Below are 16,284 nucleotides of genomic sequence, written 5' to 3' on the forward strand. Positions count from 1 at the left end.
ACTAGAGGGCAGTGCTGCCCCAGCGCCGGCCTTCCAGACCGGTCTGGCTTTAGTCCCTGCCAGGGCAGCGAAGGTGTGCAACTAAATGTTTCCAGAAGCCAAGATGTGAAAGTCCTTTCTGCTTCCTGGAAAGCCCTGCCCTTGTTCTACCTTCCAGTTCTGTGAGAGACACAGTTTTTCTCTTCTTCTTGTCAGTTTTTCTATCTGCCAAACAGAAGCACTGGCAACTGATGTCAAACGCTGTCCCCTTATGTGTAGTGTTGGCCCAGCTGCGGCTGCAGAGAAGAAACATGTAGCTGCAGTGTGGTTTGCAGAGACCATCTTTTGGGACCAGAGGGAACGTGTCTACTTAAGTAGATATGTACGGTACGTGTGTGGTGTGCCTTGCTTCAGCCAGCTAACCCAGTCACGGACTGTGGATGAACCACAGAACGACAGATCAGTTCGACCTCAGAACGAACACGAGTCAATTCAGTTAAAGTCAAGCCTGGCCAAAGGGAGAAACCGTAGCCCAGGATGCTCTCTTGTAGGTGTGTGAAGGCCACGGTTACCCACTGCTGGGTGTCCAATTTCAGGTCTTCCATTTACTAGAAACTACTATGACAACGACAAGCCTGCATAAAGCCTGAACAAGAGCATGGCTGGGTGTAAATGCCTAAGAACAGGATGGCAAATTACCCATACTACATAAGTCCACCCATACTTCAAAGCAACCATGCACACATTCAGAATAAAAGCTTATAGGAAAATCAACCAACATTTCAATAGCCCTTGCCCCACAGAAAAAGGTTTTAAGATGGTTTTATTGCCTGAGAAACAAATTTTGGGGGCAGGAGAGACAGCTCAGTGGGTAAGAGTCCTTGTTGCTCTTGCAGAGGACAAACATTCAGTTCCCAGCAACCAGGTCAGAAGGATCACAACTGTTTGTAACTCCAGCTTTAGGGAATCTGATACTCCCTCTATTCTTTGAGGGCACACACACACACACACACACACACACACACACACACACACAAATAAAGATAAATACATCTTTAAAAATTAGTTTTATTGCACAAGGCCCTGGGTTTGGTCCCCAGCTCAGGAAAAAAAAATTAGTTTTATTGAGATAGAATTTGCATGGTACGTCTTTTAAATTTTATTTAAAGCAAACCAGAGTATGAACATTAGACTTTACTTTCTGAAACTTAGAGATAAAGGGACCAGAAGAAGGTTCAGCAGGTAAAGATGTTTGCTGGCAAAGTCTTGAGACCTGAGTTCAACCCCTGGAATCCAGATAAAGGTGTGAGGAGGGAACTGATCTCCACATGCATGCTATGACATACGTGTACACAAGCACATTTCATGCATACACAAATTAATAATATTTTAAATGTAAAAATTAGAGCTGTGAGAAAATGAAAGCAAATTGGAAATAAAGAATTCCCATTATAGATAAAATTATCTTGAAGATAAGGAGGAAATCCTTAGGAATTTACTAAAAAGTTGTTAGAACTAAAAGTTGTTGTCTAATAGACAAATTCATCAAGAGGCAAGGTTAAAGTACAATAGAAAAAAACTCAAAACCTTTGTGATGAACAATTCAAATGTTTAATGAGGAAAACAATTCCATTTCTAGCATTGTTAATAAAATACAAAGCCGGGTATGGTGGCATACATCTTTAATCCCAGCACTTGGGAAGCAGAGGCAAGTGGATCTTTGTGAGCTCAAGGCCAGCCTGGTTTAAAAAGAGAGTTCCATGACAGCCAGAACTTGTTACACAGAGAAATCTTGTCTTAAAAAACCAAACCAAGGGGCTGGGGATTTAGCTCAGTGGTAGAGCGCTTACCTAGGAAGCGCAAAGCCCTGGGTTCGGTCCCCAGCTCCGAAAAAAAGAACCAAAAAAAAAAAAAAAAAAAAAAAACCAAAAACAACAAAACACACAAAATAGGCATAAACCAAATACATTTAATAAAAGGAAATATATTTACTCTGTAAGCTTTTAAAAAATTATTGACAAATGCCACAAGAATTAAGAAATTAGACAGGGACATCTGTGCATACATCAAAAGACCAAACAGTGTTATAAAGTAGAAATACTTCCTAGATCTGCCTGTAGATTTTATACAGTCTGTGGGGACCCATAGCTGGCTTCTTGACAAAGCTGTACAAGTTGTTCTTCGTGCTAACAAAACTAAGGGACCCAAATGTCCTACTCTGCTTCTCTGTCGTTGTTGTTGCTGTCGTCTTGCTGTTCTGCCCGGACACCGAGAAGGAAAGAGTTTACTTGACTTATAGGATACCGTCTGTCACTGAGGGCAACCAAGGTAGGAACACAGGGGAAGAGCATGAAGTAAAAACCATTAAGCAATGCTGCAATCTGTTGCCTTGCTTCAAGGTTCATATTCAGTTACATTGCTTCTGTCTCCCAGGCCTACATGCCCTGGTTGTACCACCCACAGAGGGCTGGGCCCTCTTACATCAATTAGCAGTCAAGAAAATGCCACCCAGGCCAATCCAAAGGAGGTAATTCATCGACTGAAGTTCCCAATCCCTGGATGTCACACCGTGATCGCTGAAGCCGACCATGACACCAAAATTGCTAAAACAATACTGAAAAGGGAGGACAACGTAAGACCAGCAAATGAGTGAATCAAGACACTGTGGCACTGACCTATGGACACCTTAACAGAACAGAACTGGGAATCCAGACATTGGTTCTCACATTTGTAACCAACCAATTTTCACCAAGGACGATTCATGAGTCACTGGCATCAAAATGCACGTAAGCAAAGGGGAGGCTTTCATCTGGTGTTAATGGATGCGAGACAGAAAGTAATTGATTGCTGAAGTAGAAACTTACTACTTAGGGGTTAGTTGGAAATTGCAGACTGGTAAATTCTGTGGGCATGTGCTCCTGGGGGTGGGGTGGGGGTCCATGAAGGTCAGATGAGGGCACTGGATCCACTGGGACTGGAGTTACAGGTGATTCTGAGCCACTAACAAGGGTCCTGGGAACCAAACTCCAGTCCTCTGAAAGAGCATCTTAATTGCTGGGCCTTCTGTCTTAACTGAGTAAACTCAGTTATTCTAATCCCTTGGGATGTACTCAGGGGAACTGGAGACATGTCTATAGCAACTGTGCTTGGGAGAATCCAGATCAGCCTTATTCTCCATAGCCAAAGGGTGCAGAGCCTCAACATCTGTCAGCTGAGAGGTAGTACAGCTATGCAGTGGGAGACTGCTTGTCGTAGGAAGGAACAAGGTGCTGATCCATGCTGCATGCAGTGAACATTAAGCTACATGAGAGAAGCACTTGAAGAAGATACAGGCCATGAAAATGGTCTAATTTTGGACTGAGGATGTAGCTAAGTAATAAGAGCATTCGTTTCCCACAAGCAAGAGCCTGTGGGTTCGATTCGCAGAACTGTGGAGGAAAAGAGAGGGAGACAATGTTCTAAAATGGTCACACAACTCTGAATATACCAAAAATTGTTGACTGGGGTGTTGGCCACTCATACAGTGCTTATAGCTCAGGCCTGGGTCATGACATGACAGGTCAGAATCCATACCGAAATGCTGGTGTGGTGGTCTCGGCCTGTAATTCTAGCACTAGGGATGTGGGGCAAGAGGATCCTGAGATTTGCTAGCCAACCAGTTTAGCTCAATCAGCAAACTTGAGGTTCAACGAGAGATCCTTTCTCAAAAAAAAAAAAAAATGGTGGAGAATGATCAAGGAAGCCATTGATGTCCACCTCTGGCCTCCATCCACATGCATACATATGCATGGATATACATTTGTAAATATATTAATATTTCATATCCACATATAGATTTCTTAGTTTAATCTCAGTTATAGTAGGTTTCTTTTAATAATAAAAGCTTAATGGACAAAAAAAAAATGGTTGAATTCCCTTGTATTTAAAGCTTGAATTTCTCCAGAAAGTGTGAAACCAATTTTTCTTACTCTTCGTCTAGATCGCCTATATAGGAAAAAAAAGTTAAATTTTTAATTCAGTCACTCACCCATTTATGAAAATGAAACAAAAGTTACTTCCCAAAAAAATAAATGAAAAAGTCCATCTTTGATGATATCACAGGTGAAAGGCAATGACTATCTATCAAGTGTATATAAAAGACCTACCATGTGTATGTAAAAGTAGACCTCCAATGGGCTTCTGAATGCAGCTCTTCCTGCAGGAGCTTTGCTTTTGGTAAGAGAATCTTGCTGCTGTCATACCTTAAGTAGGACACAAGACCTGGCTAAGTTCAGGGACTGAGTTGAATAGTAACTGAGACCTCAGTCAGGAAGCAGAGGGACTCGGGCAAATGACCTGACTTGCAGCTCTTCTAAACAAACCTTCCACTCTATGCCTTTCCCTCAACATTAGCTGCAACTTAATCAAGCCTGAGTAAACACTGAAGTCAACACATTAGTACAGAGTGGAGGCAAGAGATGAAGCCCGGGGCTGTCTGCCTTTGGAGTCCACAACACAGGCACAGGTCAGGATGCATAATGAAGAGATAGACGGCTGGATAGTAGGAGACTATGGATGATGGGAGGGAGATGAGACACTGTGGAACACCTCTGCCCGCCCTGCTCACTGCCCGCACACACATACAGACTACAGGACTCCTCTCCACATGTTCCAAAGAACAGAGGCAATAAGGAAACTTCCATTCATCATCCTCAGGACATGAGTGGGTTTTTCTTATTTGTACCTTTATAAAAGAACAATATTGCTTATTTCTCTGGTGGCTGCTCTCACAAGAATCCTCTGAGTCTATAAAGACCACACATGCCTGACAGGCCATCTACTAGGTAATGGAAGCTCCATTCACTGGCTGTCTTTCATCAGGGTCTCTCCTTGGCACTGGGTTCAGAAAGCACACAGAGGACGCCACACTCGGGCAGCCATGACAAGCCACATTTAGGAGAATCCAGGAGGTCTGGATTCTCAAACAACTGTGCCCATTTCCCCGAAACCAGACTCTGCTTCCTCACTTGTTGAACAGAGATGATCTCACCTATGCAGCCCCTACCTCCCCTTGGGCGAGTCACAGTGTGAAAGTGCTCAGTGAGTGACACAGACCAGCCTGCCTTTGAACTGACTCCCTGCCATGTACTGACACTGGAAGACTTGATTAACGTCATCAAGTCTAGGGTCTTCATCTTCCTTCCAAGGAAAGGTCCTGCCATCTTCCCACAACCAGCTATCAGGATTAAACGGGATGAGATGTATGGAAACAGCACATAACTGCTAAGTAAGTGTTACACGTTGTGGCTGCTCTTCCTGGCTGTTAACTAAACCCACAGCAGGTGCTCTAACCCCTCACCAGTCTGCTTGCCACCGTCTTTTGGCTTAGAAAGATGAACAGATATTTGGGAAGCAGAGGATGGGAAAGGAAAGTCTGAGATGTACTCAGTAGGAGGAAAAACATGCATCAGTGCAAGGGAAATCTAGGGGAAATGGCCTTTCTCCAGAGAAGGGCTGTGGAAACACTGAAAATAGTCAAGAAGCCTATAAGAGCCAGACAGTGACTGTTGGAATAAGACCTTTGGTCCTCTTCTGAGTGTGCCTTTGGAACTGTTGTCAAGGCTGGAGTGACAGGAGCCTTGCCTGTTGACCCAGAGCAATGGGAGAACTTCAGAGCAGGGAATAGGGCTTTGATCTCTTCCCTTTGCCCAGGGCTCTCCTGGTGAGCTCCAGGGGTCATTGGCTCCTGGCTATGACACCAGCTCTCCTCACTCTCCTATTTGTTTATTAGTGGCCCCTCCTCCTGAGGAGGCCTGACGTTGCAGGGTCACACAGACTGCAGACATGGGCCGACACGCTGACTATGTATTAGATTACAAACATATAATTCCATGTTTTAATCACATTCAGTTACAGCTAGTTTTGTAACATGTATTTTGATTTCCACAATAGGTCACCTGCTCTCAAGTTAATCAAGCATGGTGTAGTCTTTTGCAAGGACCACACTTTAGTGTTTCACATAGAAAGCAGTTCAGAGATGGACAGCTTTGCAAACTTTGTGGTAGCATGGGTAAGCACTCCAGACACTTCCACAGTATCTATATGTATATGAATATGTAGATAACAACTGCATTTATAATTTATCTGCCCTGTATCATTGAACATGAAGGTGCTTTTCACTAGGGTAAGTAGTGTCCCAGAGTGTACCTTGTGAGCAAATGTGTATGCATCTCTAATTTCTCCAATATATAATCCTAGGTGTAGATTGGCTAGATTACATGGGATGCATCTATAGTCATAATCAACACAAATCCCTAAGTCTCTTCATTTCCATGTATGTTGTAAGTGTGTGTGTTTGTGTGTTCTCATATGTATGTGGAAAGCAGGAGGATGCTGGTATCTCTTCTATCCCTCCCCTCATTATTGCCTTGAGACAGGGTCTCTCACTGAGGTGGAAACTCATCATTTCAGCTGGGCTGAAGTCTCAGAATCCATCTTGCTTTGCCCTTGCAAAGCTGAGGTTACAGGCACATGAGGTCATTCTTGACTTTTCTATGTGGCTGCTAGAGATTTGAACCCAGGTTCAGGTGCTCATAGAGTAAGTATACCTTCCCACCGAGCCAGCTCCCAGACCTTAAATTATTTTTTCTTTGAATGAGACTGTAGTTGGAGTTGGATTCTGTTGAGAGGTGAGGAGTTCTGCCAACCCTCTTTATGATGACAGCTACAAGGTATGCCCCCGAAGCCTTCAAGCAAGATGTTCTGCCATTCGTCTCAATATGAAGTCTTGGGTAAGGGTCAGATGTCTCTGTGTCTGGATCTCTTGACAATGCCAGAGTAAGGGCTTATAGAGGCAATAGACTCAGCTTAGCACAACTAGTAAGGAGCAAGGAGAACTGAGATGGGCAACCTCACTCCTGTGGCAGCTCCTTTCCCAGTGTCAGCCTTGCAGAGACAGAGTGTGCAGTGGGCTGGCAGACCCTTCAGGTAATCATCACTAGACTAGAGGTCTTCTTTTTCTTTCCTTCTTCCCTCCCTCCCTCCTTTCCTTCCTTCCTTCCTTCCTTCCTTCCTTCCTTCCTTCCTTCCTTCCTTCCTTCCTCTCTCTCTCTCTCTCTCTCTCTCTCTCTCTCTCTCTCTCTTTCTTTCTTTCTTTCTTTCTTTCTTTCTTTCTTTCTTTCTTTCTTTCTTTCTTTCTTTCTTATTCTAACCAGTTTTGCTAACCAAAGTGGAAGAATATCACAGGTTTTCTCAACCCAATCAGGAAGCAAGCTGATCAAATGGAAGAAGACCAGACCCACCTGTGGGACTGGTCCTGGCCAAGTGAGTGTAATCCAGCATTGGCCAGTTCTATGCAGATATGAGTGGACTCTTTTGAAGGTAGCTAACTACCTGAAGTGGGCCTAACATGCAGGAAGGTGGAAAAGGAGGCTTGTTTGGGTTGGTCGGTTTGAGAAGAATCCATCTTTCTCAGGGGTCTGTATTATGTCAAATGCAATGAAGTCACTTTTAAAAAACATGTCTATTACATAAATATTATCCAGGACAGTATGAAGTAAGCTTACTGTTATTTTCAATGAGTTTTATCTTTTTAAAATATACATATCAATTTTAACTTGACATAGTAAACAGATGATTTATCATAGAATCTCTTTTAGGATATGGATGGATGCTGAGGAATATGTCACATTTGTGTGATTATTAAATATGGATTATTCAGACAGTTTCCATAACATTTTATCCACTCACCAGTCACATTAAGTTTATCACTCACTAAGTCTATTTCTGGGGTCTGGAAAATATTCTGATGCTATTATAAATGTTGTATTTAAATTTGCATTTCAAACATTGTTCAGTAAATGAAAACAAATAATGTTTTTTTTTGTCTCGTTTTATGTCAAGCTTACTAAATGCCCATACTTTCATGAATATCTTCTGGGTTTTTAAAAATGGATAAACTAGAAAAAGAAGAAAATCCTTCTCCTCTTCCTCCTGCCCCTGCCCCTGTTCCTTCTCCACCTGCTCCTCCTCCTCTTCTTCTCCACCACTTTGAACCTCGAAGTTTGCAAAATGGCATGTCCCATGAGCCCTGTACCACCGAACTTTCTGCAACAACTAGTTGTAACAGAACAGTGTCTTAATTGAGCAGTGACTGCAGGTTTCTTTCTCAGGTCTGTTTCCTGGGTACTGGTTTGGGAAGATACTTCAAGGATGTGCACATTTCAGATTTCTCTTTTCACTTTTACTCACCAAGCTGGACATCTGTTAATGATTGTTAGCCACAGTCATTGTTACCGTGAAGTTTGCCATGTGAATCACTTTTCCGTTACGCCTGTCCTTGTCAGCTAAAGTGATTCCCCTGGAGACCAAGTTTTTCAATGATCATCATGATGTCTTTGTTGTCTCTAAAAAAATCAATAGTGTCCTGTTCACTTTTCTAGAGTTGTGAAGACATACCATGACTGTGGCAACTCTTAGGAAAGAAAGCACTTAATTGGGGGCTTGTTTACAGTTTCAGAGGATTAGTCCAGCATCATCATGGCAGGAAGCATGGCAGGACACATGGGAGGCATTGTTCTGGAGCAGCAGCCGAGAGCTTTACATCCTGATTCACAGGCAGGGAGGCGGGTTGAGAGACACTGGGCCTAGAATAGACTTTTGAAACCTCCAAGTCACCCTCAGTGACACACCTCCAGCGAAGACATTTCTACTCAGCCAAGACATACCTCTGTCCTAATCTGTCCAAGCATCTTTCCAACTGGAGACCAAGCATGCAAATATATGAGCTCATGGGGGGCCATTCTTATTCAAACCACTACAAACGGCAACCCTTGTTGTGCTTGAGGAGATGTGAGCAAATGTCTACTCACCCTAGATACAAAACTGACCACAGCCCAAAGAACAACGAGTACCAAAGTCCAACTTGGTGAACTGATGAATTTTGTTGGGGTTATTTACAGTAAAAGGGTGAGGTTATTTATAGGACCAAAATTTATTCAAAGATGGCTGCATCATCAAAGGTCCATCTAAGCAAAACCTGGAAATCTGGAGCACAACCCACAGGCAGTCCAACAGGTTAGAGAGCATCTTTTCTAGATTGTGCAGTTGGTCTGAGCTTCTTTTAGGCAGCCCAGCTTGTCTGTATTTCTTCTAAGGGATTGTGCTTGTCTGAAAGTCTTCTTTGTAGCTCCACTTACCTGAAAATGACCCTCAGTGGTCTTTGTTGCTTATATTCTCTTGAGGAAGAAGGAAACTAATGAATGTGGTTAGTTTCAGGGACTTCCTGGAGCTATTTGGAGATGTTTGTTTCCTATCTTAACCAGCTTCCCAGCAGAACAGATTGTTTCACCTCCCTTTAGGCTGTCCTATTGCATTGCCTCTTTGTAAACATCCTATCCTAAAATATCCTGTTGTTTCATGTCCTTTTTACATCCCCCTTTTCAATGTTTCTTTTCAAGATGGAAGGTATTAACGTCAGAGGAAATTTCCATATAACACCCTTCATCAACACAAGATGTTTCAATTTTCTGTATTGTTCTGGTAAGATTTTTGAAAAATGTAATTTTCATTCATCTAGTATTGTATATGTGTATGGTGTGGTGGTCAGAGGAGCCAACTTGGGGTGTCAGTTCTCTGGTTTCACCATGTTAGATCACAGGGATCAAAGTCCAAGTGTGGTACTTGGAGGCAAGCTATTTCAGCAACGCCAAGATTTTGTTTTTATTTACTTTGTTTGGTTTTGTATTTGTTGTGTTGTTTCATTTGTTATTTGAAGCACAGGGGATCAGACTTGGGGCCTTAATTAAGCTAAGCATGTGTTCCACCACAGAGCTACACCATCAGCGCTGGTAAGATGATCTAATTGTAGATTTGTGTTGTACTGATTGGTGTCTCTTGGATTGTTCTCTGTCCTGTAGAACTTCCCAACTCTGGATTTCCCTCTTGGTACCATACATTAGTACTTAACTAGTTTCTGATCATGTAGTATTTTGATAATTGACTCTAGGGAGTCGATTGGACTCCAGTTAAGTTCTTAGCAAACATGCTTCATAGTGTTAGGCACTTCATGATTGCTCATACCTGGTTCACATAATTGTATAATTGTTGTATTATGTCAAATGTGAGCAGGGTGTGCATGTATAATTAGTTTGTTCCCGTCCTATGAAATTCTATGTTGAGTGTGGTGGTCTGAATAAGATGGACGAGAGGCTCATATGTTTGAATATTTGGTCCCCAGTTGGTGGAACTGCTTGGGAAGGATTAGGAGGTGTAGCCTTGTTGAAGTTATTATGTTACTGGGGATGGTACTCAGAGGCTTCTGTTTTATGGTTCTATCTCAAGATGTGAGCTCTCAGCTTATACTCCAGTGCCATTCCTGCTTTCCTGCTGCCATGCTTCCTCCATGATGGTCTTGGAATCTACCCTTTTGAAACTGTAAGCCTGAAATCAACTCTTTCTTTGGTAAGTTGCCTTGGTCATGGTATCATATCTCAGCAATAGAAAAGAAAGACTTAAACTTGTGCAAAATTATTTCAATAATCAATAATATTCACTGACTAATTTTGCAGCATAGTAGTTTTTTGTTTTCTCTCTTCCTTTCTTTCTACCTACCTTTAGGGTAAGAGTATATGAAACCGATAGTGTTTTTTGTTCTGTTTTGTTTTTAAACAAACTAGAAAGCTTAAATAAATGAGGGTATTTTCCCCCAGTAAGATTGGAAGCAAACAGTCCATGACTGGTCATGGGGTTTAGTGATGGTGACCTGCTGTTATGCTTTTTGCTTCACAGACAAAAGAGGGCTGCATGGTCCCTGACATCACATATTTGGCAAAGATAGGGAGAAAGATGTCAAGTTGCTTCTGTTCTTTATAAAAAGATTGTTAAAATATTTCCTGAAATGTAGAGTCTCAAGAAAGACTATGAGAGTGAGTGTGTAGATTTTTCAATCTTCATAAAGGAAGGAAAGAGAAGGGACTTGGGGGTATATGTTGGGTCAGTGAGGCATGTCATACACTGGAATCACTGGATAAAGTTCAAAGCATATTAACCTTTGAGGCACAGTTTTTCTTCTATGGAAAGTGTAGAAACATCAAAGGTTTTGGTTCAGGGGTCAACATGTCCCTAACAGGTGTCACTCTTTAATGAACTTGTAGTGCCATGACACTGTTGGGAGGTGGTACAAAATAGGGGGCAGAGGAAGGAATTAGGTCATTGGGGAAGGGCAGGAAAGCAGGCCACACTGTATACTCAGCTTCTGTCCCCTGCCTGTCTCCACTTTCTAGCCCCCATGAAGTTAAGCAGTTGTCCTCCACCACACCTTCTAGTGTGTAGTTCAGCCCTGGCTCAGGCACACAGGTGTAGAACCAACTTACTATGGACTGGAGACCTTAACAAAGAGACCCTTCTGCCTCTTAGAGTGCTTCTTTCAGGCCTTTCTCACAGCACCCAGAGGGGACAAAGTGGGCACTCAGCCAGTGGGGAACAGAGAAGACAAATGGGCACAGGCAGTTTAGCCTTGTGACTATTACAAAACAACTATTCCCACTTGTTTTGTGAAGAAAAGAAATGGCAGGCTCTGAAGGCCAGATTGTGTGTGTGTGTGTGTGTGTGTGTGTGTGTGTGTGTGTGTTTTGTTTTTTTTTTTACCTTAAATTCACTAAATAATTAAGGTGGTGTGTGCAGGGGTATAGCCCTATGAGATAATTCGAGTCACAAAGCTGCACACTTGAAGTACTTAAGAGGGCAGGTGGGATATGTGCTTGATATTGGAGACAGAGGCTCAGAAGGGGAATTATAGAGACAAAGAACCATGCTTTCAGGCTAACTAACAAGAGGGGTAGCCTAGCAGAAGCCAGGGTTGATGAAGAGGGACTCAGAGCAGTGCTTGTCTTATAGTCATAGGACAGGGATGTAAAGCATGGTTCTGAATTATAGTTTTGGACTTGAACCATTCACTGTAACTATTTCTGTAAGACATGATCAAAGCACCAGTTCTGCTGACATCAGAGGTAGCACAGAGGGGATCAAACCACATAGTGGAACGAAATCATCAGGGAGAGTTTTTTCCCAACACGTTCACTCTAATACTACAAGCTCTCAGAAGACTCAAGTCACTGCTCGGTGAAGTCCTGACATCCGTGTGAGAGCACACTCTCTTTTCTGTGACCCATTGACACTGGCCATTTCATCTCACGGCCTGGACAGTGAATTCCTGACCATGGGATGGTGGCCACCGAAGGAAGCAGCATCTACCCGACACCTTCCTTTTCTCTCTCACTTCAGGTTGGTTCCAGGTTGGCCTGGGAAAGAGTGTGAAACCCTGTCTCAAAAACTTCAAAATAAATCAATGGGGCTGTGTAGTTCCTGATGTATAATAAGCAAGTAGCATATTGCTATAGCCCATCATCCCTGTAGCCAAAAAGATTGGTTTTCAAGAGAAAGGGGGAAATCATTAGCATACAGTGTGAGGGAGTAGGTGTCAGGCTCAATGAAGAGTCCCTGAGGTCTGCCCATTATACAGACTCTAAGAAAGTAACACTTCAGCTTGTGGGCAAGAAAAACAGACATGAGCCTGGAGTTGGTTGGCAGTTCTAAGAGCATTCCTAACTGGGCGTATCTTGAAAGACCAGTGTGTAATTTAAAATGACCATGATGTCCCTTTCCTTCTTTTTACTGTTCTCAAACACCTTAGTGTAGGCCTTCACTGGTTCTTTACCAGAGGTAGAATCCACACATATGTTCACCCCACTGAAGAGGTGAGTGGTTTGGGGGTACTCCCTGTCACTTTATTGCCACCATTACAAATATTTAAGGTAATCAACACGTAGAGAGGAAGCATTACTTTGGCTTTTGGTCTTGTTGGACTCATCCACGACTACAAGATTTTCATTGCTTTTATGTCTGTGTAGGACACCTTTATCAAGGTGGGAATTTGAGGTAGACCAGAACCACTGACCTCAAGGCTAGGGAAAGAGAGAGGAAACAACTGGGATCTAACAGTCCCCTTCACGGACACATCCCCGGAGCTCTGAAGATGTCCTGCTATGTCCACACTTTTAAAGTTTTCACAACCGTCCAATATAGCAGGCTAGGAACCAAGACTCTCAGCTCTGGACTTTTGTTGCTTTATCCTATAGCACTCATGAGCTATTGTCTTTGGGTTAGAAATCATGCTAGCTTCATAACTGACTTTTCCTGATCTTCTCTACCAGGCTATGCTTCTCATGTTAACTGGCCTAATCGCTGAAACACAAGGAAATTCCTGGTCCTAATTGTCTACCTCCATTTAGATAATCTCACAAGAACACATGCACCCTCACACACAAGCATCCATGCATGTGTGCACGTGCATATATACATATACACACATACTCTGTCACACATACACAAGCACCCACAGATACACACACAAATGTATGCATGTGTACTCACAAGTACACATACACTCTCATACAAGAACACACACATATACAGACCAAAAAAACACACACACAAACACACACACAGGCAGGCAAATGCACACACACACACACACACACACACACACACACACTATGCACTATGCCTGTGCTCCTGCATACTCACTATCTGCCTCCTTTCCAGCCTGCTCTTTTCTGTCATAGCCTGAACTTGGAACACACTGAACCATTTGGAACTAAGTGGACTCCTTCCATGCCTCTGTGCACATCCTGTCTTTTCCTGGCATGTGGCTTGCCCTGTTCGACATTAGGAAACTTTAATTCACCTTGAAGGGACCACGGAAGCCACTTTGTATTCGGAGGTTTAACTTATTCCCTCAGGCAGTGTGAAATCTCTCCACTGCCTTTCATTTTCTTTGTCTACAAACACAGAATTGGGATTTGCTTTCTGCACATCAGCATCCAGCTCTATCCTGAAATGCCTACGTATAGGATCTGTGAGCTTCCTCACAGCTAAATGAACAGTATAACTCATGGGTTTGTTCGCTCCTGCTGTTTTACTTTGCTTGAAGCCTGAATGAATACCGAAGTCAATCCATGACTTGTGCATACTTAAGAGTACTTGACTGTAGGCATAAGTTTTTCAACCCACTTTAATAAGGATTCAACCTCTCTTCTTGCCCACCACCCACCACAGGTAGTGGAAGAGAAAAGTTATTAGGATATGGGGGAAGTGGACCTGTTCAGCAATAGTTCTTTGGGGACAAGCTTGATCTTCTTTGTCATTTCATCCCATAGCAAACACCAAATATGAATCAGCAGCTGCAAATATGAATTGTAGTCAGCAGGCAAATGCCACACACAAACCAGCAGCTGCAGTCCAGTCTCGGCAGACACCAGGCACGGGACCAGCAGCTGTAGCTCAAACCTGAAGAAACCCCAAGTCTTGCAAACTGGTCCAAGGCTCCTGAGGCAGCAAGCCGCCACAGGAACTTCACGAGCAGTTTCTCTCAATGACTGCTTTACCACAAGCTGAGCCCAACCACACTATGTAAGGCGAACCAATCAATACATGTGTGTTGTTGGTGAAGAATAGTGAGGCGGAGCAAACCAAACCAATGCTCTGTTCATCTCCCACTGTCTGTGAGGTCATATTTATACTCCTTCATTGTGTGTCCTTTCATATGTTTGCTATAGCAAAACATCCTTTCCCCTGTGTCTGCTTCAGGAAAACATTCCTTCCTGTGTCTGCTTTAGCAAGACATCCTTTCACCTGTGTGCCCCAGCAAAACATCTGTAGCGTGAAATAATAAAAATGCACCATCTCACGATAAAGCCAGCTACTCTCTGGCCTTGGTGGTCTCGAGGCCTCCATGGCCTCCAAGTATCCATGGCAGGTCACTGCCATGCCAACCCCATGCTTCCAAATTCCAGAGGCTGGCTTGGTTGCCCTGCCACCATACCTTTCTCTGGAATTCAGTGAAGAAAAACACCACACAAACTTAGTCTAGAATCAATCTCTGGGTGCAGCAACTAGCATCCTAATTTTGTAAGCTATTCTAGATATAACTCCGCTGGTGGTGCATCCTGGCAGATCCACCATCTAAACTGGGGCCTCTTGCTGACTACATTTTGTCCTCCAAGCTCTCCCTGTGTCCAAAAGCAAGTCCCCTTTTCTGGCCTCTTCTCTTCTCCTCTCTGACCAACCCAGAAGTCCCACCTACTCTTCACCCAGTGATTGGTTTCTAGAAATCTTTATTCATTAGGGGAAGGTTCACAGGAAGTCCTCTGAGTACAGGATTCACTCCTAGTCCCAGTCAGCCCCTCTTGGGGAAGCAGAATTAGCATCAAAATACAAACAGCAGCTAGGCTATCCACAACAAACATCATTTGACATAACTGACTTTCCAAAGAAACTAGAAGTTTTCACTTCACCTGACCTACTTGTTTGTTAAGCATGTAAGTGTGCAGTTATTACTCTGCATGGATGTTAGAGGTCAACTTTCAGAAGTAGGTTCTTGCTTTCCCCCGTGTTAATTCAAGCGGTCTCTCTCTCTTTTACCAATTTTGCTGTACTTTGCCCATCAGGCTAGATAATCTGTGAGCTTCCAGAGATTGTCATGTCTCTGCTTCCCAACTCCCAGTGGGAATGCTGGAAGTACATATGTGTGTCACTGAGCAAGACTTTATGTAGGTCCCAAGGGATCAGAGTTGGATCATCAGACCTGAGAGGGAAGCTCTTTTACCTGCTGGGCTATCTCGCTGGTCCCCAGAATACTTAGATTTAATTTTATGCTCAATGACAACATTCGGTTAATGTTCTGGTTTGCTACTCTGTTGCTCAGGCCAGATCCACTTCAAGCCTTGTTGCTGTCCCTGGTGGCTATCCCATGCTCCTGGCATCCCCAATACACTGGGGTCTCCATTGAAACTGAATTTGTGCCCTTATCAGTGGTCTCTCCTTGCCTCTCATGGTGCCAAGCCTCAGCTTCTCCTCATGATCCCTTTAGTACCTTCAAAGGTAGAACCATGTGGGAGAATGTGGCACGTGACTAAGACAGCTGGAGATACAGCCTTGGCCCTGGACCCTGGACTTCTGTGTGCTGACCCTCAGGAAGTACTAAAAGATTTCACGTGAATGATGCTGGTCTCTTCTTAGCTACACTGGTGTCTCAGCCCCAACTAACCATCATCAATGCAATAAAATAAGATTTTGCTCTGTGGATCTGGTCTCTCCTTACCACAACTGATTTCCCAGACTCAGCTGGCCAGAAACCACAGATTTTTTTTTAACTTTTTGTTGGTTCTTTATGAACTTCACATCATGCACACCAACCCATATCCCTGTTCCCTTGTACCCACCCTTGACCCCTGCAACCTCTTCCCAAAAGAAAAAAGAATCTCACTG

This window comes from Rattus norvegicus, chromosome 8 (genome assembly GCF_021556685.1).
Source record: "Rattus norvegicus strain SHRSP/BbbUtx chromosome 8, alternate assembly SHRSP_T2T, whole genome shotgun sequence".
Taxonomy (NCBI): domain Eukaryota; kingdom Metazoa; phylum Chordata; class Mammalia; order Rodentia; family Muridae; genus Rattus; species Rattus norvegicus.